A 25630-nucleotide genomic window follows, 5' to 3' on the forward strand; every position below is an offset into this window, starting at 1 on the left:
CCAATCTATCATTCAGTCTATTCTCTTAATGGCCTAAGTTGCTCCCCAAGCTAAGATCAACAGTTCTGAACAGCGAGACCAGGATATGTACATGACTAGGGCGACATTTAGCAGAGAAGAAATGTCGGAAAAGGAAAGCTTACTTAATAAACAACACAATCAACTGACAAGTTGGGCAGAAAGCAAACCCACCTCACAGCACTCATGTCAAAGTGTGCAGATGAGCTAGAGAGATCTGGAAACACCCACAGCAAGAGAAAACAATATAGGAAGACATGTTCAAGGTCTGGCCTCGGGTAAGACTAGAAACTCTAAAGTAAAGAGGGACATGATGGAAAAAAGAGGAGGAAAAAGAACATGATGAATCTTCCAAGGTAGATTGGTCCAGGTTGACAACTCTGGACCTTCTCAGAATAGGGGCGGGGAGATTTTCCTTTCTGCCTGAAGGCACAGCAGCCTGTAGTCATACCCAACACTCTCTGACATAGATACGTTCCAGCTCCACAACTGAACTTGATCAAAATTGCCAAGTCACCGAGTCATTCTAGCTCCGTAGCTCCTGGACTAAGAAGCCACAGATGCAGCTCTTTGACACCTCCAAATTTCAGAGTAGTGTCAGCCCAATATGATGACAGCAACTCTTATGGGAACTTACATAGAAAACCACCAAACACAATAAACTTAAACAAGAACACAACTAGCACCAACCAGCCCCTTAAATCCTCAATGACATTAGTCACACCATTGCAAGATGTAACACTGATCACAAAATGACTTTTATTGATAATTTTTTTTTGTTTTTTGGCCACACCCGGCAGTGCTCAGGGGTTACTTCTGGCTGTCTGCTCAGAAATAGCTCCTGGCAGGCACGGGGGACCCTATGGGACACCGGGATTCGAACCAACCACCTTTGGTCCTGGATCGCCTGCTTGCAAGGCAAACACCGCTGTGCTATCTCTCCGGGCCCTATTGATAAATTTTTATGATTCCATTTGTCCTTGTATTGTACCAAGCAATTTGTGCCTGCAAGGAGGTAGGCTGAGGTGGTTAATGGCAAAGTGGGAACACTGGTGGAGGTAAGGTTTCACTGGTAACCAGCACTGGGACTGGTGCTGGAACATTTAATGCCAGAAACAACTGTATTATGAAGAACTGGGTATACCACTGTGCTATAATAAAAAAAAATTAAATAATGGGAGAGAGGAACAGACTTGGACATGGACAATTCCAAGCAAGTACAGGGTTGTATAAATGACAGATGTAAATAACCCAAAGAAAACCCAAAATTTTGGCAAAATGATTATAACCTATGATAAAGAGTTAAATCACTTTACTGCTTATAAAGCAAGGTCCTCTTACAAATCAATGAGATGCATGTCACGCACACACCTCACCCTGAAACTGGGGTTACTATGAGTATTCCAGACCATGCCTGATAGATGCTCAGTCTCTGCACACTTGTGTCTAGAACATCCCTAGAATGGGGTGCATAGTGCTACCCCATTCTTCTTCATGACTGCTTCTACCAAGCCCCATGTTCTTCCTGCTTTGAGTCTCCCAAGTTCTACCTGAGAGCCCCCTCCAGAGGATGCACTTTGGTCTCTTTCCCACCTTTGACCCATTCGTGAGGCTTGAAATGACACTTTATACAGAAGACCTTCCAGGTGTATCCCTAGCCCAGTACTGTCCCTTGAACTGTAGCCTCCTGCAGTCATCTGTAAACCCTTCATTCTGCCCATGGCGTGGGACCTCTCACATACATGTTTTTGGGGAGGTCACAACACACAGTGTGGGAACTAAAAGTAGGATCTACCACATGCTAGACACAAGACCTTTAAAAGTCCTTAAGAACTTCTCCCTTTCCCTTTGTTTCTGAGGTTTTAGCATGTACATGCACACACCATCCCAGAGTCAGATTTACATGCAGTAAAAATGTGGGTGGTGTCAGAGGCTAAACTCAGGGCCTCGCACATGAGAAGCAGGTGAGGCCAACTCAAGTCACACCATGGGGCTGAATAACTTTGAAAACAAAGCCCTCCCCCATTTTCCTGTTGCTCTGAGCCCCACCATGAGATCACAGTTAAGCTCTTCTTCTCCCTTCCACCAAATCCCCTGTCCCTCCCCCTTCTCCCTTCATCCCACAGACTTCCCCACCCAGGACTTCTTTTCAAATTCTTGAAGCCCTTTTTGTTTTTTGAATTGGCCAGGGGTCACTCCTGGCTATGCACTCAGAAATCGCTCCTGACTTGGGGACCATATGGGACACGGGGGTATCGAACCACATTAGTCCTGGGTCAGCTGTGTGCAAAGCCTTCCCACCACGCCATCGCTTCTGCCCCTTGAAGTCCTTTATTTATTTATTTGATTGTTTTGGGCCACAAATACCCAGCAGCTGCACTCAGGGGGTTACTAGTCAGGGAGGATCATATGGGATGCCAGGGATCAAACCCGGGTCCATTGCTGGGTTGACCACGTACACAGCAAATGCCCTACCACTGTGCTGTTTCTATGGCCCATGAAGTCCTTATTTGGACTTAACTTTTTTAGGGGTTTTAGGTTATACCTTGCAGTGTGCTGGTGGTGCTTCTGGCTCTGTGCTCAGGAATCACAACTGACCCTATACTCAGAGGATCATATGGGATATTGGAGATGGAACCTGGGTCAGCCAGCTGCAAAGCAAATGTCCCACACACTGCACTATCCAGCTTTAGCTCTTGTTTTGTTTTGTTTTGTTTTTGTTTTTGGGCCACACCCAGTGGCACTCAGGCTTCTGGCTCTGCACTCAGAAATCACTCCTGGCAGGCTCAGGGGATAATATGGGATGCTGGGAATCAAGTGGGGTCCTTCCCGGGTCAGCTGTGTGCAAGGCAAATGCCCTGCTGCTGTGCTATCCCTCTGGCCTCAATCCAGCTTCAGTTCTGAGAAGTCTTGTCTCACAGGTTTAACACAGAAGTTACCACAAAACAGTACCCATTTAAACATTTATTTATTTATTTATTTATTTATTTATTTATTTATTTGGGGGATTTTATAGGCCATACATGGAGGTGCTCAGGGCTTACTCCTGTCTTAGGGATCACTCCTGGCAGTGGACTTACTCCTGGTGGTGTTCTGGAGACCATATGGTATGCTGGGGACCAAATCTAAGTTGGCCACATGTAAGGCGAGCACTCTCTCTGATGTACTATCACTTTGGCCCTAAGCTAAACGTTCATGGTCTCCAACTTCAGAGGCTGAATTCTGACCCTAGATAGGACGGTATTTGAGCAGTTAGCTGAGGTCATAAGGGTGGGCCCCTGAGTGGTATGAGAGTCTTTGAAGAAACTTTGAGTTCTTTGTGTACCATAATGGTCATCAGTACTGCAAATAGAGCCCAAAGAAATGTCCTGGGGTAGCCCAAATGTCCTTAAGTATAGACCTTTGCCCAGTGTGTCAGCAAATCTCATTGACTCGCCCATGAGCCCACTCAGGAGCATCCACAGCTTCCTGTTGCCTCAGATCTCCTGCTACCAAGCCTCTTTCTAGTCTCAGGACAGTTACAACTACTTTCAGCAGATTCCCTGCATGTGCCTTGGCCCTTTCACAGTGGCCAGAGTCACTCATTGCATACAGCTCAAATCCTAACACAGGGGCCGGAGAGATAACACAGCATTAAGGTGTTTGCCTTGCATGCAGAAGGTCAGTGGTTTGAATCCTGGCGTCCCATATGGTCCCCTGAGCCTGCTGGGGACAATTTCTGAGTGTAGAGCCAGGAGTAGCCCTTGAGTGCTGCCAGGTGTGACCCCCCCCAAAAAAAAATTCCTAACACAGCCCTTCACAGCCTCAGCAGCTGCCACTCTCTCCTGAATAAAAGCCGCATCTGCAGGCCCATTTGCTGTGGCTCTCACTACCTCTCTGGCTACCCTCCCCTTCCTTCCTCTCTTTCAGTCACCCCACTTTTACCTTCTACTGGGCTCTAACTCCCCCAACCCTGCTCCAGATTTGGGGTTCCCCTCATTCTATGGAGCCAACCTTCTTACTCCCTATCAGCTTCAACTGCAGTGTGTCTCTCAGGGATCTTAGGCCTTCCGGTCTCCCATTCCAATGAGCCCACCATTTCCCAGCTGCCCACTGGCTCTGATTTTCCCTTAGCACTCATCTCTCAGACACTTGATATATTTCACGACCCCATTTCTCCTTGGCTGTCTAGTCCCCATTAAAGTGCACGTTGCAGAGAGCAGGTCTTTTTTTGTCAGTTTTGCTCAGTGTTAGGTCCCTAAATGTACAGTGCCCACACATGGCAGGTGCTCAATAAATGCTCACTGGAATGAATGGGCACATGAATAGGAAAGGACCTAAGCCAAGGGCATGATGTGAACAGGCAATTCACAAATGAAGAAATTGAAATGGTCAACAAGCATTCACGAATATGCTCAACCTCACAAGAGAGCAAGGAAACAGAAAATAAAATCTGCTTTGCCTCTCAGGCCAGCAGGGAGAGATGTGAAGGATAATGGCCATGGCTGGCTGGTAGGGAAGGAGGGCTCCCCCGCAGGCCTCCTGGGTTGGGTAAGTCAGAGCAATCTTCGGGAGGTCACGGTGGGCACACAGATAAGGCCTGATCATCTGCTCAGTGTGGGGCCTCTGGCCTGGCAGCTCAGTTCCAGAAAAGCTCCTGAAGGGCTCAGAACACAAAGCACATAGAAGGACATACTGGGAGGTTCCCGGAGTGAGGGTTAGAAAGAGCCAAACACCAAAACAATGGTGGCAGCCTCCAACAGGAAAGGTATGGACAATGAATTCACAGACTGTTCAAACAACAGATAGGAAAGGAGAGGAATTCTCAAATGATCTTGCCAGCTTTTTCAAACTTTTCATGTTATAACTGCAATAGGAGATCAGTGGCTTGTCAACCTTTCTACACCTGCAGATGGGCACTAGTCTATAAATTGGTAGCTAAAGACCATTAACCTACGTGATATAGTGCTTCGTGAAAATTCAAGTGAGGGCCCGGAGAGATAGCACAGTGGCGTTTGCCTTGCAAGCAGCCGATCCAGGACCAAAGGTGGTTGGTTCGAATCCCGGTGTCCCATAGGGTCCTCCATGTCTGCCAGGAGCTATTTCTGAGCAGACAGCCAGGAGTAACCCCTGAGCACTGCCGGGTGTGGCCCAAAAACCAAAAGAAAAAAAAAAAAGAAAAAAAAAAAGAAAATTCAAGTGAACTAAATAATTAGCATGCCTCATGTTATTCCCTTTATTTATTTACTTTTTTGTTGTTTTGTTGGGGGGTCATACCTGGCAATGCTCAGGGCTTATTCCTGATTCTGCACACCTGTTGGAATCACTCCTGATGGTACTGGAATGGCAGGGATTGAACTCAGGTTGGACATGTGCAACCTACCCATTGCACTATATATGATTTACTATTCTCCCAACTGAGCTATTTTGGTAAGTCTCACTGTACCATCTCTCCAGTTTATCATGATTTTTCCTTTAAACTATGCAGCAACTGTACAGGAGAAGGTCTGGACATATCTAGAGAGTAGGCAGATGAACAGCTGACCCCTATCTCCCTTGCAGTGGAAAATCTGCACAGAACTTACAGCTGGCCTACCACAGGTTCTAAATCCTTAAATTCAACACACCACTGTGTAGAAGTCTATGAGGTTGGTGTCTGAAGATGAGAAAACACCCTCTCCTCATCTACGAGAACCTGTCCTTTTCTAACCATGTTATTCAAGGTCCACTAGACATGGCATGAGTTACAGAGATGAGACCTGAGAGGAAGAGATGCCAAGGAGGTTTAACTGGTAAATACTTGTAGATAGGTAGAGAGAGAGGTTGTGACATGACAGATTTGCCACCTTAGTTACCAGAGAAATGTCTTTGTTTCAGGGGAAAAGCTTTTCCCAAAACTCCATGATATTGTAAGATACAGATATAGGACATCCCAAGGCCTCCATTATCCGGCTTTCTTACCATGCCAACCCCACAGCCTGCCAGCCCCAGCAAGCTTGCTGAGTTCCACACCCCTGAAACCACTTTCTATTCCTGTTTCCTTCACAGCCCCATGCCTGTCTCACGACTCTGCTCATAGCAACAGCACTGTGACCTGCTTCGCATGGACTCGCTGCTAGAGAGCCTGGGACAGGGGGCTTGGTGAAGACACCCAGGGCACTCTTCTATGTCTCTGTCCCAGGGACAGCACAGTGATGGCTAACCTTTTTGAGCCCGAGTGCCCAAACTGCCGCACAAGGCCCGGTCCTCCCAATGGCCAGTCCGGCCCTGTTGCCTGGTGAGCTGCAAAGCAGACACTGGCACACTCACCTCCCGCTGCACCACATCTTTTTTTTCCACGCCGCATATCTTAACTGTGGACCTTCCTGCGTGCCAGCTGCAAGGCTTTCACCTATGCATGCCATAGGTTTGCCTATGAGATGCAGATTGGGAGGCGAGAGAAAATCCCTCTACTGTCTGAAGAGTGCCTGGGCTCTGGCCTCTGAACACAGTCCTGCATGCACACGGAGGCCCCAGAGGGTCCAGAGGCTACTAGTCAGAAGAATAGGGCAGTGAGGCTCAGCCTCTGAAGGGCTCAACAAAAATGGATGAACTACTGGCTGTGAATAGTTAAGAATCAGTTTATCATTTGTCTGAATTTCAAGCGTAATGGAATCCTGTACTTAACTTTTCTCAGAAAGGCAAACCCTGTCCCCATCATGTGACCCCAAGCAGAAAATTTCACTTGGAATGCCAGAATCAAACCAGAAATATCCCTTTCAAACACCCAGAAAGCACAGATGTAAGAGGCAGAGGAACAAGAATAAGCCCAAAGGCAAGCCCACTGTGGTCCGAAGATGGGAGCAGATGCGAGCCCACAGGACCTGCCAGCTTGTAGCAACCAGTGAAAGGACCAGCTGGAGAAAGGACAGCCTGGCCCCAATACCTACTGGGAAGGGTGGATACCACAAGCCTCTTCTGGGAACTCTCCCAGGATGCCAGCTGTGGCTCAGGCTTTCAAGCCCCACAGTGCCCTCACTCTGGCACTCTAGGGCTGTATTTATGGGGGTTGCCTGCCCCCCTCCCAGCTACCTGTCTAGCAGGAAGATATAAGGCAAGGAGTCTTGTCCCACTCTCCTACCTGGGTCAGATGATGGCAGAAGGCAAAGACAGTGGCCTCTGCGGGCCTGGGGAGCAACAGCCAGTTGGCCACGGTGACAGCATGCACTGTGGGGGAGAAGAGAAAAGTAAGTGTGGATATATGGCCTCTGCTCCCCAGGCACAGCCCAGTACACAGACTCTCCCACCTTTCTGTGACCCCCATTGCAGTCACCAGCCCCCTGGCATGCTCAGTCAGACAGACTTCAACCTCAGGCGTATAAACCTCTTCATACTGTCTCCCTGGGTCAGGCTCACTTCTACTTATATACTTAAGCACACTCACGTGCTTATTCACTCCCATGTGAGTGTACAACTCCCGCACATGTATTCACATACAGACTCACGATTCACACAGGCTTGTGCATACACAAGCATGCGCACACAGATTCACATGAACACACATAATCACACACACACGTGCACACATGTATTCAAATGGGCATCTCCGCCCCATTCTCCCAAGGTTCCCATTGTTGCATACCAAGCCTGTCCCCAACTTTCAGGAAGCTTCCCTCACACTTTCTCACTCCCACCACCCCTATTCCACTTGTCTGGTTCTTCCCCTGAATCACAACACCTTTGATCAAAGGCCTAAGAACTGTCTCCCACCTAGCCCCAGCCCCAGTTCCATCTCAGGCTGGCCAGCCACTCACTTGTGTTTCTTTCCATTCTTTCATCCATCTTCCTATCCATGTATCCACCCATTCATATACCACAAGCTGCTGTCTCATCCTCTGTCATTCTGTGGACACTCTGCCACCTTCACAGGTCTATCAAAGACCCCCCAGGAGTATATGCATCATGCCCAGAGCTTGCCCACCCTCAGAGCCTGCCCCACATTCACCCTGCCACTCTCTGTCCGCACCTCTACCTCCACCCTGGCCCAGCCCTCTCAGCTAACCCTAGACACCTCCTCAGAAAGTCTTCCCTGACCGCTGAGCAGGGCCCACCTCACTTGTCACATCGTCCCAATGGCTGGCTTGTCTCTGATTTTCCCTGCTTCAACAATCCCGCAGAGAGCTTTTCTCCCAGTTAGGTTAATTGAGGTGTAATTTACCTACAGTAAGATTTACCCTTTTTAGTGCAGCCTGTGAATTTTGACAGCTGCGTATAGTCATGTAATCACTACTAAAATCATTCATTACAAGGAGTAGGGCCAGGCATGAGGTTCAAGTGTGAAAGCACAAGCTTGGCATGTGACAAGCTCTGGGTTCTCTCCCTGGCACCACATGTACCCCTCCGCCCCACTTTCAGCCAGCACCACTAAGCTTGGTACTCCCAGAAAAAAAGAGAGAAGAAACTAAAATAGAAACAATCCTTTTTTTGGGGGGGTGGGGGCATATCTGTCGGTGCTCAGGGTTTACTCCTGGCTCTACACTCAGGAATGATTCCTGATGGTGCTCAGGTGACCATATAGGATGCTGGGATTAAACTTGGTCAGATGCCAGCAAGGCAAGCACCCTACTCTCAGTACTCCAGTCCTAAGAACAATTCTATCAACTTCCAAATCTCCATGTGCTGTTTCTTTCTCATCAGCTCTGCACAGTCTGTGTTCCTAACAACCAAGAATCTGCTCTGGGTCTTCTTCGGGTTGTAGTCATAGTGTTGCTTAGAAGAATGTCCTGAAAATAGAATTGTCTGTTCACCGCCTTTGAGTCTAACTTTGTCTGCATGGTGCATCGCCTCTCAGATTGCCTGCCATGTTTCCTGGATCAGAACTTTATTCTTTATTGCTGAATACTGTTTGTTCATTCATCAGTTGAGGGACATTTGGATTCTTTCCAGTTTTGAAAAGGAGGGGTATTATGCATAAAAGCACTAAAAATATTCGCTACTGGTTTTCTTGTAAATGCAAGGTTTGGTCTCTCTTGGGTAAACACCCACAGCAGGATGGCTGAGTTGTAATTTAAACTCCTTTCCCCCCTTTTTGGTTTTTGGGCCACACTCAGAGATGCTCAGGGATCACTCCTGGCATTGTGTAGGGAACCAAATGCTGGGGATCAAACCTTGGACAGCTACATGCAAGTCAAGTAAGTGCCTTAAGGACTACACTATCTTACTAGCCAGATCAACTGTTTGGGTTTGTTGGTTTTGTTTTGTTTTGCTTTGTTTTGTTTTGGGCCACTCTCAGTGGCACTCAGAGGTTACTCCTGGCTCTGCACTCAGAAATCACTTCTGTCAGGTTCAGGGGACCATATGTGATGCCAGTGATAGAACCCTGGACTCGTCCCAGATTGGCTGTGTGCAAGGCAAAAACTCTACCATTGTGCTATTGCTCTGGCTCCTCAACTGTTTGTTTGATTGTATGCACAGGAACCTTAATAATGGTTCTCTAAGGATGATGGGATTACGGATAATTTTACTCTATTGTCTTGTTTTGTTTTTGTTTTTTTACTTGTGAGCCATACCAGCAGTGCTCAAGGCCTATTCCTGACTCTGTCCAGGGATCACTTCTGGCATTGCTTAGGGAACAAAATGCAGTGTAAAGGATCAAGCTCTGGTTGGCTGCGTGCAAGGTCTTACCTGCCATCCATCTCTCTTGTCCTATTTTTACCTTTTTAAGTTACTGCACTTCTGTTTCCCTAAGTGCCTGGCCCATGGTTCATGCCCACCGGCAGAGTGTGGCAGTTCCGGTAGCTCTGACTCCACATCAGCACTTGGCATTGTCAGTTGCGTGCACGCTGATGTAACAGATCCACGGAGATTTCTCACTGTCATGTTAAATTGGCTTTTCCCTACTGGCTACTCATGAGGGATGATCTTCCAATGGACCTGCTTTGCTGTTTTATCAGTGTCTGAAATTATCTTCTCAATTAAGTGATTGGTTTCTTTTCTCTTTCCCCCAGCCCCGGTGAGAGCAGAGACCCCTAATGCCTAAAAGTGTATCTGGTGATGATAATGATATTGGTGAGGTTAATCATAATACTGGTGATGATAATGAGGGTAAGAATGAGCATTTACAGACTGTTCTGAGTACTTCACTCTCACAATCGCCCCGGGAGAGGCACTCTCAACAGCCCCACTTTATCCAAGAGAAAACAGAAGCAGAAGGAAGTGTGGAGCATGTGGTCACCTGGCAGGAAAGGAGGAGTCGCTTCAGTCCCGGAAAGACAAAACCCTGAGAGTCACATGCTACAGTGATCTTTAATCACATCTGCCCCTGGCCTTCAGGTCTCCATGGCCAGAGTGCCAGAGAGAAACTACTGTGCCTTCCAATTCCTATGTCAAGATCTTGTCCCTACATTGGTGATGCTTGTAGATAACGTTTAAGGCTGGTCCTGTGGGGAAGCCTTCTGTATGGGGTGAAGATGCTGATAGGAACAGATCCCAGAGCAAGCCTCAACCTCACCTTGGATCACTTCCCAAAAAGTGAAGGTCTCAAGGAGTGCGGATAGGGATGAAGGCCAAGAACAGGGGTGGAGGTTCTTGCTGTCTTGTTCTGCCTGGTATACCTAACAGAATTCCTGGGTTGGCTCATGGCTTGCTGTATGTGGTTTAAAGGTATATAGGAATAAAACAAAACTAGGCTTTGTTGGGACTTCACTGGAGGTGCCAGGCTCTACAGCCCCTGTGCCCATGTGAATGAATGCAGTGGGGCAGCTCTAGGACAGAGTTGGCCCTAATCTTGTCTTAAAACATAGGCTGGAACCTTTTGCAAATTGCTCAGACCCTCATTCGTCTGCCATGAATGGATCACTGGAGGGAAAAGCAGGCTGACAAGCAGTTGCTAGCCATTGCTGTCTTATATGCAAAACTTGCCGGCATTCTATGGGGGCAATGGCCCCCTTAACTGTCTGTGCATTCTAGGACAAGACAGAGGACACAGGGTCAGAGGGAGAGCCCATGGGTGTTCAGACAGGCCTGTAAATGACCCTGAAACCTTTCCTTGTTCCTTCTTTTCTTTATTTTCTTTTTAAATTTGTTTAGTTTGGGGGCCACACCAGTGGCGCTCAGGGCTCACTCCTGGTTCTGTGCTCGGGATCACTCCTGGCAAGTTTCAGAGGACCATATGGAATGCTGGGGCTCAAACATGGGTCTGCTAAGAGCCAGTCAAGTGCCCTACCTGCTGTACTACTGCTCAAGTACCAAGACCTCTCACTTTTTTCTCACCAAGATCTGCCTACAGTGGTTAACACTGACCTTCCTCCTCTGAACCCCTCAGTGGGAGCAATTTCATTTCTTTGAGGCAATTAGGAAGTTTCTTGGGACAGGGAATGCAACTCAGCTGGTAAGTACATACCTTTCCTGCAATGAAAACTGAGTTCAGTACCAGCATGGAGTTGGGGGTTAGTTTTGGAGGCCAGAGAGAGAGAGGCTTCAGTCAGCTGGAGCATAGGTTTTATTCACTTACTGTTGTTTTTTGTTGTGTTTGGGGACCACACCTAGCAATGTTCAAAACTTATTCTTCTGTGGCCTGAGAGATAGCACAGAGGTAGGGCGTTTGCCTTGCAAGCAGCCGACCCAGGACCCGGAATCCCACATGTTCCCTTGTGCCTGCCAGGAGTGATTTCTGAGCAAAGAGCCAGGGGTAACCCCTGAGCACTGTGTGTGTTGCCCAAAAACAAACAAACAAAATTTATCCTTGGTTCTGCACTCAGGGATTATTCCTGATAGGGCTCAGGGACCATATGTGGTGTCCTTTTCAACCTGGGTCATCTTTCTCAAGCAAATGTCCTACCTACTGTATTATCACTCTGGCCCAGGCTCTACATTTGGGAAGTCCTGGGCACAATTTCTAGCACCCCATGGTTTCCAGAACACTGCCAAGAATGACCCTGAGCATCATCAAGTGTGCCCCCCTCCATGAACAAAAGCCTTTTCAGTGTCTGCATGCATGTCTCCCTGCATCCAGATGCTCCACCATTTTTGAAGTTGAGTCAGGTGAGCTGTAAACTGTGGCTCTGCTCAGGCTTCTGTGGGTTCCTGTGGTCTGCTGGGGAGGATACGTAGGTCTGAGGCAGGCTGGGAGTTGTAAGTGAAGAAGCACTGGGACAAAGGCAAGCATGGAGGCACCATTCCCAGGTTTCTAAAGAATAGCCAAATAAAAAACACAACACAGCCCTCTCAGAGTCCTGGGGCAGACACTACAACTGTGTGTCCCATTGCCCAGGAAAAAACATAAGTAGATTCTGTCATCATTTCAGTCCAGAACAAAAGGATGCGATTAATACAGAGTGACGGAAGAGAAATTCCAACAAAGAAGCAGGCAATAGAGGCTCCTCTCTTTGGTCTTGAGGATTGATTTACTCACAAATTTATTCTGACCATGAGAAATCCGAAATGCCTTTGGAGGTTCCAGTCAGCTCTTTGGCAGAAGACATCTTTGTGACTGGGTGTGGAACTGAGTTTTTACTCAGCTCGTCAGCTTGCACCCGGGGGTCCTGACCAGCTCCTGGCCCAGGGTGTGCTTAGATGCCCAGGAAGAGGCACAGTGCCAGGAGAGTACCACACACACAGCTTCAGCTTCCTGAAGGAAAACTTTGCAGCTGGAACACACAGAAAGTCCAGGGAACTGTATGAGGGTAGCCGGAAACATCTGGGATTCAGTGAGGTCCAGGGACCTGTATGAGGGGAGAGTACACTGGGCCAGGGTCAGCTGCATGCTGAAAATTGCTCACTTGGGGCAAAAGAGTCTTAGATTTGGATGTTCAGGTCTGTTCTTAGAGGCCCAGGCCCTGCTGCAGTGAATGCCTGAGTTTCCTGGCAAACTCTCTCCCTCCACAGCCGTCCAAATGCAGCAAGCACCATTTCTCTCTGAGCGAACGGTGTGGGGTTGACTGATTGAACTTTAACTTACTACCTGCCAGGAGTTGGGAACTGAGCAGAGGACAAAGAGATAAAGGCAAATGTTGGAAGAAGCTTTTCTGGTGGGAGTGTGAGCTGGGAAGTGGGGGAGAGGAGAGCAGTAGCAGGAGAAAGTAGAGATTTGGGTTCTGTGTGACGTGTGGGAGGGTATAGTTTCTGAGTTCTCACCACCTCCATAGACAGAACCCCATGAACTGAGCACATCACCTACCCGTTGTGGTTGGATTCTCAGGCTAGGGAAATGGAGGCATCTGGAGGTAGAATAATTTGTCTTCAAGACCCAAGTACCTGGCCCCAGCTACTCACCCTAAGGAACCTGGACAAAACTCACCCAGAGTTGGAAATGAATGAGAGGCTGGAATTCTCTCTACCAGCCTCTGGCAGAAGAATCTTCCTTCCATCCCTATGTCCTCAAGCTCTCCAAGTACTATAGCTTGTCTCTAAAACCTACTTTAGGGGCTGGAGAAATAGCATGGAGGTAAGGCGTTTGCCTTTCATGCAGAAGGACGATGGTTCAAATCCCGGCATCCCATATGGTCCCCCGAGTCTGCCAGGGGCAATTTCTGAGTATAGAGCCAGGAGTAACCCCTGAGCGCTGCTGGGTGTGACCCAAAAACCAAAAAACAAAAAAACAACATGCTTTATAGCTGTGAAAATTAGCGCATGTGCTTGTGTGACATGCATGCATTTGACACTTGGTAGGATCCAAAAAGTTCAGCAAGAGGAAGTCCCTCTTGGCCCCGCATAAACCCAACCATATGAACCATGTCTGACTCTTCTGGCATGCCTGGGCACATGCATACATGTTCATAAGTGTCTGTGTCTCACCACAGTGAGCACCCACATGCACGCACTTTCCTTCCTCATCCTGCCCCAGTTCAGGTGTTAGGGACATCAGCCACCTTGATCCTGAGCCAATTCTCCAGGCAGAGCTCTGTTCCCTCATATTCTAGCACACGGGCAACCAACTCCAAAATATGCCTCAAAGTCCACCTTCTTCTCTTTTCTTCTCACTTTCTCTTCTCCCCTGCTCTGGCCTAAGGGTCTCGCTGCTTTCTAATTGCTGGCCATAGTCCCCTCCACATGAGAGGTCAGAAATATGATGCCCACCACCATTTTAATCTTACCCCTGAAACCTCTAGCCAGCCTGTCCAAGTAGGACTTGGAACTCAAAAGCTCTGAGAAGTCTCATAGATTTGCTTTGGTTTGGGTTTTTGGTGGTGCTCAGGACTTACTCCTGGCTCTGCACTCGGGAATTACTTCTGGTGGTATGCTGGGGAACATATGGGATGCCGAGGACTGAACCTAGTCAGCCACGTGCAAGGGAAGTGCTTTGTTACTTGCTGTACTATTTCTCCAGCCCTAATCTGGCAGATTGGACTAAACAAAGCCCTAAAGTGTCTCTGTGGCTAAAGACGCCATAAACCATACTAAAAAGATAAACTGGTAAACTGGTGAGAATATTTTCATCACCTGTAACAGGCAAGTTTCAGACTTCCTAACAGAACTCCCAAGACGCAGAAGGAGAAGAAAAAAAGGGAAGAAAAGTCGATAAAGGGCAGAGATAGTGGACCCACAGTGCAGGAAGTGGGAATGGACTGTAAGCACCTGGAAGGAGGCTGGGAGAAATGCCCCCTCTTAGAACCTGGGGTAGGAACAGGTACCTTTCCCCTTTGAAAAAGAGCAGTGTAATGCACCCTAATCCCTGGCAGCCCCACACCCAGCATCTCTCCTGCAAAAATGCTGACAACGTGTCGATAAGATACGCATGTAAGAGCGTGCACTGAAGCTTCCTGCGCAAGAGCAAAATATGGCAGCCAGCTCAGACTTCAGTCAGCCCAGGATGGTTCTATTCACCACACTCACTGCGCACAATGGAGTATTAGGCACCGATTATAAGGAAAGCATGGGCTCTGTCTGTCTGACCTTGACAGCGGGTGCAGAGGGGGAGACACCCGATATGACGCCCTCTTCTTTTAATGATCTACAACAAATAGGCTGGTGAAGCTTGAGGCAAGTTCTGGGAGCAGACACAGCAGGCAGACAACAGTGGGACCTTGGCAGAAGGAGGTTTAAGGACAAACAAGGAACTTTCCAACCGAACAGAACACGCTTCGATAGCGTTTCTCCTCTCCCGCATGAGCAACTGCCTGCTTTTCTGTTCAAAGAGAAAAATGTGTCCTTGGGACTGGAGCAGTAGTACATCGGGTAGGGCACTTGCCTTGCATGCAATCAACCCGGCACTCCATAAGGTCCCCTGAGTACCTCCAGGATCATTTCTGAATGCTGAGCCATAAGTAACCCCTGAGCATTACTGAGTATGTCCAAAAACAAACAAACTAAAAAACACAAACAAGTGGGGCCGGAGAGATAGCATAGAGGTAAGGTGTTTGCCTTTCATGCAGAAGGTCATCGGTTCGAATCCCGGCGCCCCATATAGTCCCCCGTGCCTGCCAGGAGCAATTTCTGAGCCTGGAGCCAGGAGGAACCCCTGACCCAAAAAATAAAAACAAACAAAAAAAAGAGTTTAGATGTTTGGGCCCGGAGAGATAGCACAGTGGCGTTTGCCTTGCAAGCAGCCAATCCAGGACCAAAGGTGGTTGGTTCGAATCCCGGTGTCCCATAGGGTCCCCCATGCCTGCCAGGAGCTATTTCTGAGCAGACAGCCAGGAGTCACTCCTGAGCACCGCCGGGTGTGGCCCAAAAAAACAAAAACAAAAACAAAACAAAACAAAAAACACAAACAAAAATAGGAAAAAATGCCTTTTCTGACTCTGGCTCCCAGAGTTGATGCAGTGACGAGGACCTTTGAGACTCATTTGGGGTCTCCACTTGCTGATGCTCCCTTAAGTTTCAGCACCTTTCTCCTTTCACATCACACAGGTGACCTCTGTGCCTTTGTCCTCACTAGTCCCTCTGCCTGGAATATCCTTCTTTTTTGCCTTTGGGTTATTTTCTTTGCAGTGTTGCTTATGAGCTGGTACCTTTGGGATACCCACCCTGCATCTGGTGCCCCACACTTCCTTCACTCAACTCTCCCCTCCTTGAAAAGGAGGAAGCTACACATAGGGATACCCCAAGTCTGGGGAGAAGCTACAAGTTGTACTTTACAGAATCTGGTTTGACCCTTACAGCAACCCCCTCAGGATGAGTCCTTGAACTATGGCCCCCCATGGGGACCTATGACTGAGTGTGGGGTATGTGAAAAGTCTAACATAGTAAAAGATTTCTGATGGTGCCACAGCCAAAATAAAGTTTATAAAAACTGTATGGAGAATCCCAGGTGTTTCCGGCTACCCTCATTTCTTGGGCAAGAAAGGTGGTTAATGAAATAAGTTTAAGAAGTCCTGCACTGTTGATGAGGAAGTAGGCACAGAGAGATTAATTACTTGCCAAAGTCACCCAGGCAAGAATCAGTGAGTCCTTCACCAGGTTAATGTTCAGCATCCCCTCAGGACCTGCACCTGTGAAGCCCCAGACAAGGGTCCACCCACCCAGAACCCAGACAGCTCAGAAGTGTGCCCAGGGAGGTATAGGACAAACTGAGCTTATCAGGAGCCGGTGAGAGTGAGGTGCACATTGGATGATGCTGTAAGGAGCCAGCAGACCTGGGGTTCCCCAAGGACAGCAGAGTTGAGAAGATACAGCCTCTCCAGCCAGGCCCTGAGTAACCAGTTGGGGTGTGGGGGTCACACACAGGGGAGGAGCTGATCCTCCCTCACGAGAGCCAGAGGAAAGCCTGGTAAGAGACTGCAGGCCACTACTCAGACAGCGAGCGACAGGCCTGACAATGCAGGTAGCACAGCCGAGGGTCTTCCTGAAGGAAGGGGCATGTGTATCCCGCCTGGCAAGATGCAGGGGAGCAGGCAGATGGCACTGGGGAGGAGAACCCCAGGCTGGAACAGCTTGAGCAGGACTGGAGGTGGGGAGGAGGTGCGTGTGGGGAAGTCACTGGTTTTGGCAGGAGCACAGGCGAGTGGGGAAGTGACAGGAGCTGCGTGGGGTTGGGTGGGGGAGTCGTGCATGGAGGGAGGGGGTGTTTCCTGGAGAGAAACAGAGGGAGGTCGATCTCCCCAGGCATGGTGGGGGCTGTCCTGAGGGGGAGGCTGTGGTTTAGCCTACTTCCTAGTCACCTCCCCACACGTTGAAAGGGCTGAGTGAGGTGGCCAGAGTGGCCTGTCAGGGACACACGAACTGGACCCAGGCCTCCCGAGGAGTCCGATCCTGTGCTTCAGCTGAAAGAGAGGTGAGGGGCAGAGCCACACCACCTGCCTCAGATTTCCCCACTAGGGAGGGGAGAGCAGCAGGATGGTCTCCATTGAGAAAGGGCGGGGGGTGGCAGAAGGATCCTGTGGAGCAAAACTCAGAGGGGAGGAGCCAGAAAGGAGTGGGGTAAAGAAGCAGAAGAGCCTCCTCCTGAGGGCTGGTCCCCTCCCCACTTTAGGCCTCCTCACTCTGAGCATCTGAGCTGCACCTGGACCCCCACCCATTCCAGACCGATTCTCTACAGGGGTAAAGAACATGGAGAAGAGAAAAAGGGGTTCCTTCCCAACCTCCAGGGCTAGCCCACTCTATGGTGTGCTGACCTGATGGCAAGCCAGACAGCCCCCCCCCATACCCACACACACATTGCATAGAGTTAGGGGCTTGGTAAACTCCACCATCCCAGGATGAAACGCTTCCTCAGAAATGCTGCCATTAGCCCAGAGCCAGCTGAGTGCTTCTGCTCACCAGAAGCTGAGGATGAGGCTAGCTCCTTCGGGAGAAGGATTCAAGCCTATTATCCACCAACCCCTCATGCTGTTTCTTTTCCCCTCCACCTCTCCACCCCTATACCAATGGTCAGTTCTAAGTGCAAATGTTCATGGCCTTCCCCTCCAGTACTGTCCTTGCTCATCTGCCGTCTCCCTGCCAGCCAGCCCTGTGGGAGGGAATCACTGTGATGCATCCAGGCCACTCTAGAACCATCGTGACTCATCTGGGCCAAGACCAGGAGGTTCTGGGGCCGGAGAGATAGCATCAAGGAAAGGTGTTTGTCTTTCATGCAGAAGGTCATCGGTTCGAATCCCGGCGTCCCATATGGTCCCCCGTGTCTGCCAGGAGCAATTTCTGAGCATGGAGCCAGGAGTAACCCCTGAGAACTACTAGGTGTGACCCAAAACACACACACACACACACACACACACACACAAAAGACCAGGAGGTTCTTGGCCCAGAAGTTCTGTCCACGGGCTGCAAGGCTGGGCATGGAGGTAGACAAATGGAGGACAAAGCTGGGGTCAGGAAGGGTCAGGACCTTGGTTCCTTCTGTCTGGGATTAGGAATCAGGGATCAGGTGAACCAGGACCCCAGTTTCTTCTGTCAGGGATCCGGGTTCAGGGTGATCGGGATCTCAGTTTTGTCTGTCTGGGATCGGGCTCAGTAGAGTAGGGTGAATGCAGGAATCTTTCCCTGTCCACTGTGATTGACTCAGGATCCTCCCCAGGCCCATTGCTCTGAAAATAGTAACCCCAGTCCCAGGTATTCTAGGACTCAACATTGCAGCCTGTAGCCTAGCACCTTCAGATGGTACCTTCAGTACCATATATATCTAATGTCATTCATCTTTCTTTGCCCCAGCCACCTCCTGAGCCCAGCGCACCCCTAAGCTCCTCAAAAACACAGCAAGGATGGGCAGCCTTCTGGCACAGAAGCATCTCCAAGTGGGGACAACTTGTTTGCGATGAGCTCAGATTTCTTGGCTGTGTACCCCCTCTGTTCGCCCAGATGCTCCAAGCCTGGTGGAGTGTAGCTGAGGGTATGATTGTGCCCCCATGATGCTTCTTGGTACTTGAACCTGCATATCGACCCCCTCTCTCTGGCCACCCCAGTTTTTAGAAGCAAACTAAGCAAAGACTACGGAGGTACTGGGCTGGCCCGGGCTGCACAGGTCTGCCAGGCTGATGAGAGCTGAACCAGAGACCAGCTGAGCAGGCATCCGGGGAGGGCTTACTCCTAACCATGGCAGGATCATGGAAGGGGCCCACATGCCCCTCAGTGCCCACTGTCCCAGCCGGCTCCTCTCAGGCAGAGGGTCAGGTCGGTTTGCTGGCAAGACACAAGGTTCTCATTTTAATTAATTAAAGAAGAATCTAATCACTGCATTAAACTTCTCATTACTCCACTTGAATACCCGTTAAGTAAATTTAATTACCAGAGGATTGGGTTTCCAGCCTCCTTCATTAGCTTCTGATAAGATGGGGAGGGGGAAGAGGGAGGCTAGTGGAACAAAGCCAGTGTTGGCCCCTGGGTGGGCACCAGCCAGAAGCCTGGGGGGCCCCTATGAGCACAGCCTTAGCTTTGGGCTTGGGGGAGACCCACCCAAGCTGTCCCCAGGAAGGGAAGGGACAGCATTTGATGTCATCAGTGAATGCTTCATTTACGGCCCAATTTGGCTATTTATCCCTTCTCCTTCTAAAAACAGTTTGGGGCTGCTGAGAATAGCACAGGCTGGAAAAAGAGAGAGAGAAATCAGAACAAGGGGGAGATGGGAGAGAAGACGCAGCTAGAGAAGAGTCCAGGCCGAGCAAGCCTCAAGCCACAGCACCCTGAGCACTGAGCAGAAACGGGCCTAAGCCTCTGCTGAGCTTCCCAACAGGCGGGGCACCAAGAGCATTGCCAAGGAGATGCTCTGCAGACTCCCCAGTCCCTACCTGTGAAAGGAGGGGGGGTCAGGAAGCAGAGCAGTAAGTGGAGGGGTCCTGGAGAAGAAGAATGTGGGGAAGGGATGGGGGATAGAGAGTCACAAAGAGGGACTGCCAGACCACTGCTTGGGGAGAGAAGGAAGGAGAGAGATAGGGGAGGCACAGAGAAGGGCAAAGGGCAACCGAGGAATGAGTAACAGCTTGCTGACTGGGTGAGAGGGGCAGAGGTAGTAATTGAGGCCTGGATTCTGGCCTCCCTGTCTTGACGGTTGCGCCCCACCAAGCTGCACCCCCATCCTCACTGCTGCTGCAGCTCACTGGTTGAAGTACTCTCTTCAGAGAATCACCCTCTACCCATGATCCTAGAAGTGGGTCCCATGAATGCCTGATGGATGTGTGTGGTAAAGCTTCCTACTTTCAAGGGCTAATTCTGGTTTGTTATTATTGTTTTTGGCCACATGTGGTGATGCTCAGGGTTTATTCCTGGCTCTGCACTCAGGAATCAGAAACTTAGTGATGTTCAGAGGACCATATAGGATTGTAGGGGAACCAAACCTGGATCTGCAGCTGCAAGGCGAGTGCCCTACCTGCTGGACGATCTTTCCAGTCTCCCCCCCCCCCCCCCCAGTGCTAATTCTGCAGTGAGACCTTATTAGCCCCTTTCTGAACCTATCACTCCCCAGTCTCAATGTCTGTGCTGCCTCCCTGGTCCTGAGTTCCCCCCACCCCACTCCCACAGACCTTACCTAGCCAGCCTCTGTTTCTGACTCCGTGACTGCAACTCCTTCCACATGAGGACATGGACCTGTCCTAAGCTTGTGCAGAGGGAAGGTGAAGGAGACCAGGCCTCACAGAGCACCAGCCAGTGCTTTCTAAGTGCCGCTTCAGATTGTTCACACAGCACCTTCCCAGGTGAGGATGAGCATCAGGCCAGAAGACAGAGCTCAGGGAGAGATAGAGCCTTGCTTAAGGACATATTGCATGTCAATATCCATCTAGGACAGACTTCAAGCTTTCAGACACTGGAATATTCTATCTATACACGTATATACACCCAGTTGAGAGGTCTTCCTGGCAGCAGGTCCCCAAATTTCCTTTAGAAAACAGACTCCCTTCTTTTCTGTTCTTTTGTTTGTTTGTTTGGGGGCTACAGCAAAGATACTCAGGGCTTACTCCTGGCTCTGCACTCAGAGATCAATCATGGCAAGCTCAGAGGATCATAAATGGTGCCAGGGATTGAACCTGGGTTGGCCACATGCAAGGCAAACACCATCCCCGCTGTACTTTCATCCAGGGCCCATTCCTGATCCTATGGCTGGGGAAGGATGCCCCAACTCTCAGCTCATGTCCCCCCACACCCTAAGGATCCCATCAAGGAACCCACATACCACATACAGGTCTAAAAGGTAACTCTAGCACTTTGTTCTGTCAGAAAAGCAGATTTTCTTTTTTCTTTTTTTTTCTTTTCTTTTCTTTTCTTTTTTTTTTTTTTTTTTTTTTTTTTTGGTTTTTGGGCCACTCCCGGTGGTGCTCAGGGGTTACTCCTGGCTATCTGCTCAGAAATAGCTCCTGGCAGGCACGGGGGACCATATGGGACACCGGGATTCGAACTAACCACCTTTGGTCCTGGATTGGCTGCTTGCAAGGCAAACACTGCTATGCTATCTCTCCGGGCCCAGAAAAGCAGATTTTCTTATATCCTCCACCTTCCAAACAGCACGGAAGGACAATATCCCAAGACACCAGGGAGTGGAGCCATCATGGAGAAAGAGAAGCCAAGGAATACAAACAGAATTCTGGTCTGGTCCTCTAGTTTAAATCTCTGGACCAAGCCCTGCCTGCAGTCTTGGGCACCTCTGGACACTCTGGAGGTGATGGCAACATTTAACTGGTCTGATTGTAGGTGCTGCCTGAAGTGCCCCTGACAGACCTTCGTTCAGAAAGGTGCTAAGGCCTGAAACTGCACCTGGGGTTGCCCCACCCTGATCTAGTAAGCTTCGAGAAAGCTGAGGCTCCTTGAAAGAGCGAGAGTCTAAATCTGACTTCCGTGAAGTCACGCGGCACAGCCAGGGTGTGGGTCAGGAAGGATGGGAACAGTGCGTGCCTCTGCACCTAGCAGCAGGCAGAGATGAGGGGATCTGAAGGGAATCCCTGACCCCCAAGCATATCCTGCAGAAGCAGCGTTGTAACACTTTGGCTACCCTGATAGTCCACCTGCTTCAATCCATGGGCATTATAGAACCTAGAACCACCAAGCACAAAGCAGCCACCTGCTAGGACAGGCTGTGCTGTGTCCGCCATGTTATATGTGGCAGAAACGCTTGTTACTTCTTTTCTAAGCTATCTTCTCACTCAGCTCGGAACTGGCAGAGTTCTCCAAAAGCCCAATCTGTGCCTGGGCTGGAACCCTCACTTTGATTCTCAGATACATTTTTGTCTAATTTGTATGGAGGGCCAGAGAGATGGTGCAGTGGGATGCCTTGCATATGGCCGACCCAAATTCAAACCGTGGCACTGCAAATACATGCCCTGAGCCCCACTAGGAGTGACCCCCTGAGCACAGAGCCAGGAGCAACCCTAAAAATCAGCATGGTCCCTAAACCAGAGCATAGGCATGGTTCCCAAACCAAACCAAATAATTATAAGAACTTGCATGAGGACTTTTGATTGGCTGGATTCTGTCCTAGCTATTTGGAGGGTGGCTGTGCTCAAGAGGCCACAGCCTTCCCAGGAACCAAGCAGACGATGCCACCTACCGTGATTGCTGTGTCCTGCAGAGGCCAGAAGCTGGCGAGTGATCTCAGCCTGGGCTGACCAGGTGAGTGATGAGAAGACCGAGGAGCTGAGCCAGGGGTCCAGTAGGGCCCCTGACCCTGACCGGGGTGTGGGTGGGAGGCAGTGTGGCAGTGTGGCCCCACAGGCTCAAGGCAGCCAGGACATAGCGGTGGAAACCCTAGAAAACAGGAGAAACAGGAGTAATCAGCATAGTCCTGGGGCAGATAGGGTTACATCCAAGCAAAGGTGAGACTCAGAGGTGAGCTGGCACCTCATACCTTAGACGGCCCCTCCCTCCCCTCAGGGCCCTCCCACCATGGGCATGGGGCTGCAGAGAAGCAGGTTTAGAAGCTCTGCCTCAGGTGGGGAAGGTGGGGGGGGGGCAGATGCAAAATGAATTCACTGACTATTGTGTGTGTGCGTGTGTTTGTGTGTATGTGTGTGTGTGTGTGTGTGTGTGTGTGTGTGTGTGTGTGTGTGTGTGGTGTTGGGAGGGCTGGGCGGGGCACTGCTCCCCACTCAGGGTGGCGTACTCACTTCTGAGAGTTCCTCCCTAGGGTGTCTGGAACTAAGCTGTGCAGATACAAGTTTCAGCCCCAGCTTCTGAGGGCCTAGAAGGATCCCGACCGCCCAGGGATCAGAGTGGTTCTCAGATGTGTAGGAAGTAACACGCCTCCAGCGCTCATCTGTCTGGAGACCCCTGACTCTCTTTCCTACCAACCTCCCTTGGGCACCATCCCAGCTGGGGCCCAACACTCCTCCTACTCCTTGCTGAGCCAAACTGGGACTTGGGGGGAAAAACAGTGGTGTGGATTTCTCCCTGCAAATGCCCTGAGACGGGGAAGATGCGTATTCCCTGGACTACCCACTGCAGTGATGGACCTTTCACACACTTGGATGCTGCTCTGAGGCAAGCGCTTGTCATGTGTGGGTACTGAAATGTAGATGGTAGTCCTAGAAACAGAGCTTAATTGTAGCTAGTTAATTGAAACTTAAATCTAAAGAGACATGTGTGGCTGCCCTGCCCCACCAGGCAGCATCACTCTGGACCAGTTCCTGCCCACCCCTGGCCATCTTACCCAGAAAAAATGCAGCTACAAGGTGAGAAGAGGTATACTTAGGTTCACGCAGCAAGAGGGACAGGGCAGAACTAGCTCCTAGTTCCTGATCCCAACTCTCAGCAGTGCACAATGCTTAGACCCATAAGACTCAGCCAATACCATCGCACTCTCCCATCATGCTCTGTATTATCACACTCTCCCCTCTCTCTGAATATCCTGCTGTCCCACTACTTAGGCTGATGCTTTTGGGACAGGGGTTCAGGTTCTCTTATCTCAGCCCCTGTGACTGATCCGTAATTACTGATCCATAACTCAGTAATGCCCAGTCCCCAGCAAAGCATGTGTTGACATGTTCCTGAGGTTGCCAAGGATACCAACCACCTGTAAGAAAGTGCTCTGGCACAGAACTGCTCCTTCCCTATGGGATTATTTCTAAAATTAAATAGCTAAATAAAAAACACCTGCCCCAATATCTCATTATAGAGATAACAGATTGCCTCTGTTCAGGACACCTATGCATAATGAAATATTATACAGTCATTTAAAAGGCATGGAGTTAGTAGTGATATGGAAGAATACCTCTCGAAAAACGGTGAGCAAGCATGCATGAAGTAGCTGGTCTGCTGTGATTTCAAGGCCCTCTGTCCGATGAGCTCACTCACACCTTCAGTCCCACACTGAAGACTAATGGGGTAATGGGGTACAGTTTGCAGAACTCGGCACAAATTCAAGTATAGAGGAGAGAAGCCACACTCATTTGATTTCTTCAGTGAAAGCCAGGGTCCAGCACCTTTTTAAGTGCTTTGCAAATATTGACTTATGTAATTCAACGAAAAGATGACATTATTAAACCCTTATTTGGGGGATAAGGAAAGAAGGAAAGTGGTAAAGTAGGTGGCCTAAGGTTAAGGGTCACTTCAGCTCCTCACATATTCTGCAAGGCTCTACAAGGTTCTAGTATTTTCTTTCCAGGAAGAAAAGGCTGCTGCCTTGGAGCAGTGAAAATACAGAGAGAGGTATCCTTTTTGATTTAATAAGATTCCTTTTTGTAGTAAGAGATAGGAAAAAGTGAAAAAACAAAACAAAACAAAAACCACTGCATCAAATTAGAAGTACAGGACCGGAGAGATAGCACAGCGGTAGGGCATTTGCCTTGCATATAGCCAACCCAAGAGGGACCCGGTTCAATTCCCGGCAACCCATATGGTCCCCCAACCTGCCAGGGATGCTTTCTGAGTGCAGAGCCAAGAGTAACCCCTGAGGACCACTGGGTGTGGCCCAAAACCCAATAAATAAATAAAGTTATAAAAAAAAGACAAATTAGAAATACAAGCATGCACGTATACTCTCTCTCTCTCTCTCCCTCCCTCTCTCTCTCTCTCTCTCTCTCTCTCTCTCTCTCTCTCTCTCTCTCAAAAAACATTGTATCACAGTTACCAATGTACCAATGCAGCCAAGGTCTGACTAGGAATGGAATTTACCTCCTGCCAGCAAGATCTTTCTCTTGGCTCTCCTGCCAATTTTCTGACCTGTATCTCTCCCTCCTGCCTGCATGAGAGCCTCACTTTGGAAGGCAGCGGCCTGGCTGTCCTGCATGGGGCTGGACTTCAATAAACACCTCCTTGTACCCTCATCATAGTGCTGCAGGGCACAGGGCAGGCTGCAACACTCAGCCATGGCTTCCTGCCCCAGGCAGCCCGATTCTACAGGTGTAGTGATGAAGACCCAAAAGATAAAAGACCAGAGAGGGCTTGAGAAGAGTCACATGTCCAGGTATGCATACCTGTGTACAAATGTGTCTCCCATACTTACAGAGCTGCAGTCTCAGACCCTTACACTTGTCATTGAAAGAGCAGAAGATTTCCATCTCTCTCTCTCTCTCTCTCTCTCTCTCTCTCTCTCTCTCTCTCTCTCTCTCTCTCTCTCTCTCTCTCACACACACACACACACATTACATATTCCACTCTAGCCACAATTGTATAAGCACAACTATTTATCCTTTACATATTTCTATTATTTTAATTCACCAAATAAGTAATACACAGTTACTATATATGCTTTGTGGTGTTTTGTTGTGTTGTTGTTGTTTTGCATGTTTCGTTTTAAGGGGAAGGCCACACCCAGCTGTGCTCAGGACTTACACCTGGCTCTGTGCTCAGAAAGCACGCC

The 25630-nt window shown here is 49.3% G+C and overlaps 1 protein-coding gene across 1 annotated transcript in view; it reads right to left on the minus strand.

The window, feature by feature from the left end:
* LINGO1 (leucine rich repeat and Ig domain containing 1) overlaps positions 1-22524 on the minus strand; it is a 72474-nt gene extending 49950 nt beyond the window's left edge. The window contains exons 1-2 of the mRNA XM_049777860.1: positions 22382-22524; positions 7118-7203 (exon numbers count right to left, since the gene is read on the minus strand). The gene's annotated coding sequence lies outside the window, so the exon portion shown is untranslated. The remainder of the gene's footprint in view (positions 1-7117; positions 7204-22381) is intronic.
* Between the last annotated feature and the right edge of the window lie 3106 nt (positions 22525-25630).

Source organism: Suncus etruscus, chromosome 1 (genome assembly GCF_024139225.1).
Source record: "Suncus etruscus isolate mSunEtr1 chromosome 1, mSunEtr1.pri.cur, whole genome shotgun sequence".
Taxonomy (NCBI): Eukaryota; Metazoa; Chordata; class Mammalia; order Eulipotyphla; family Soricidae; genus Suncus; species Suncus etruscus.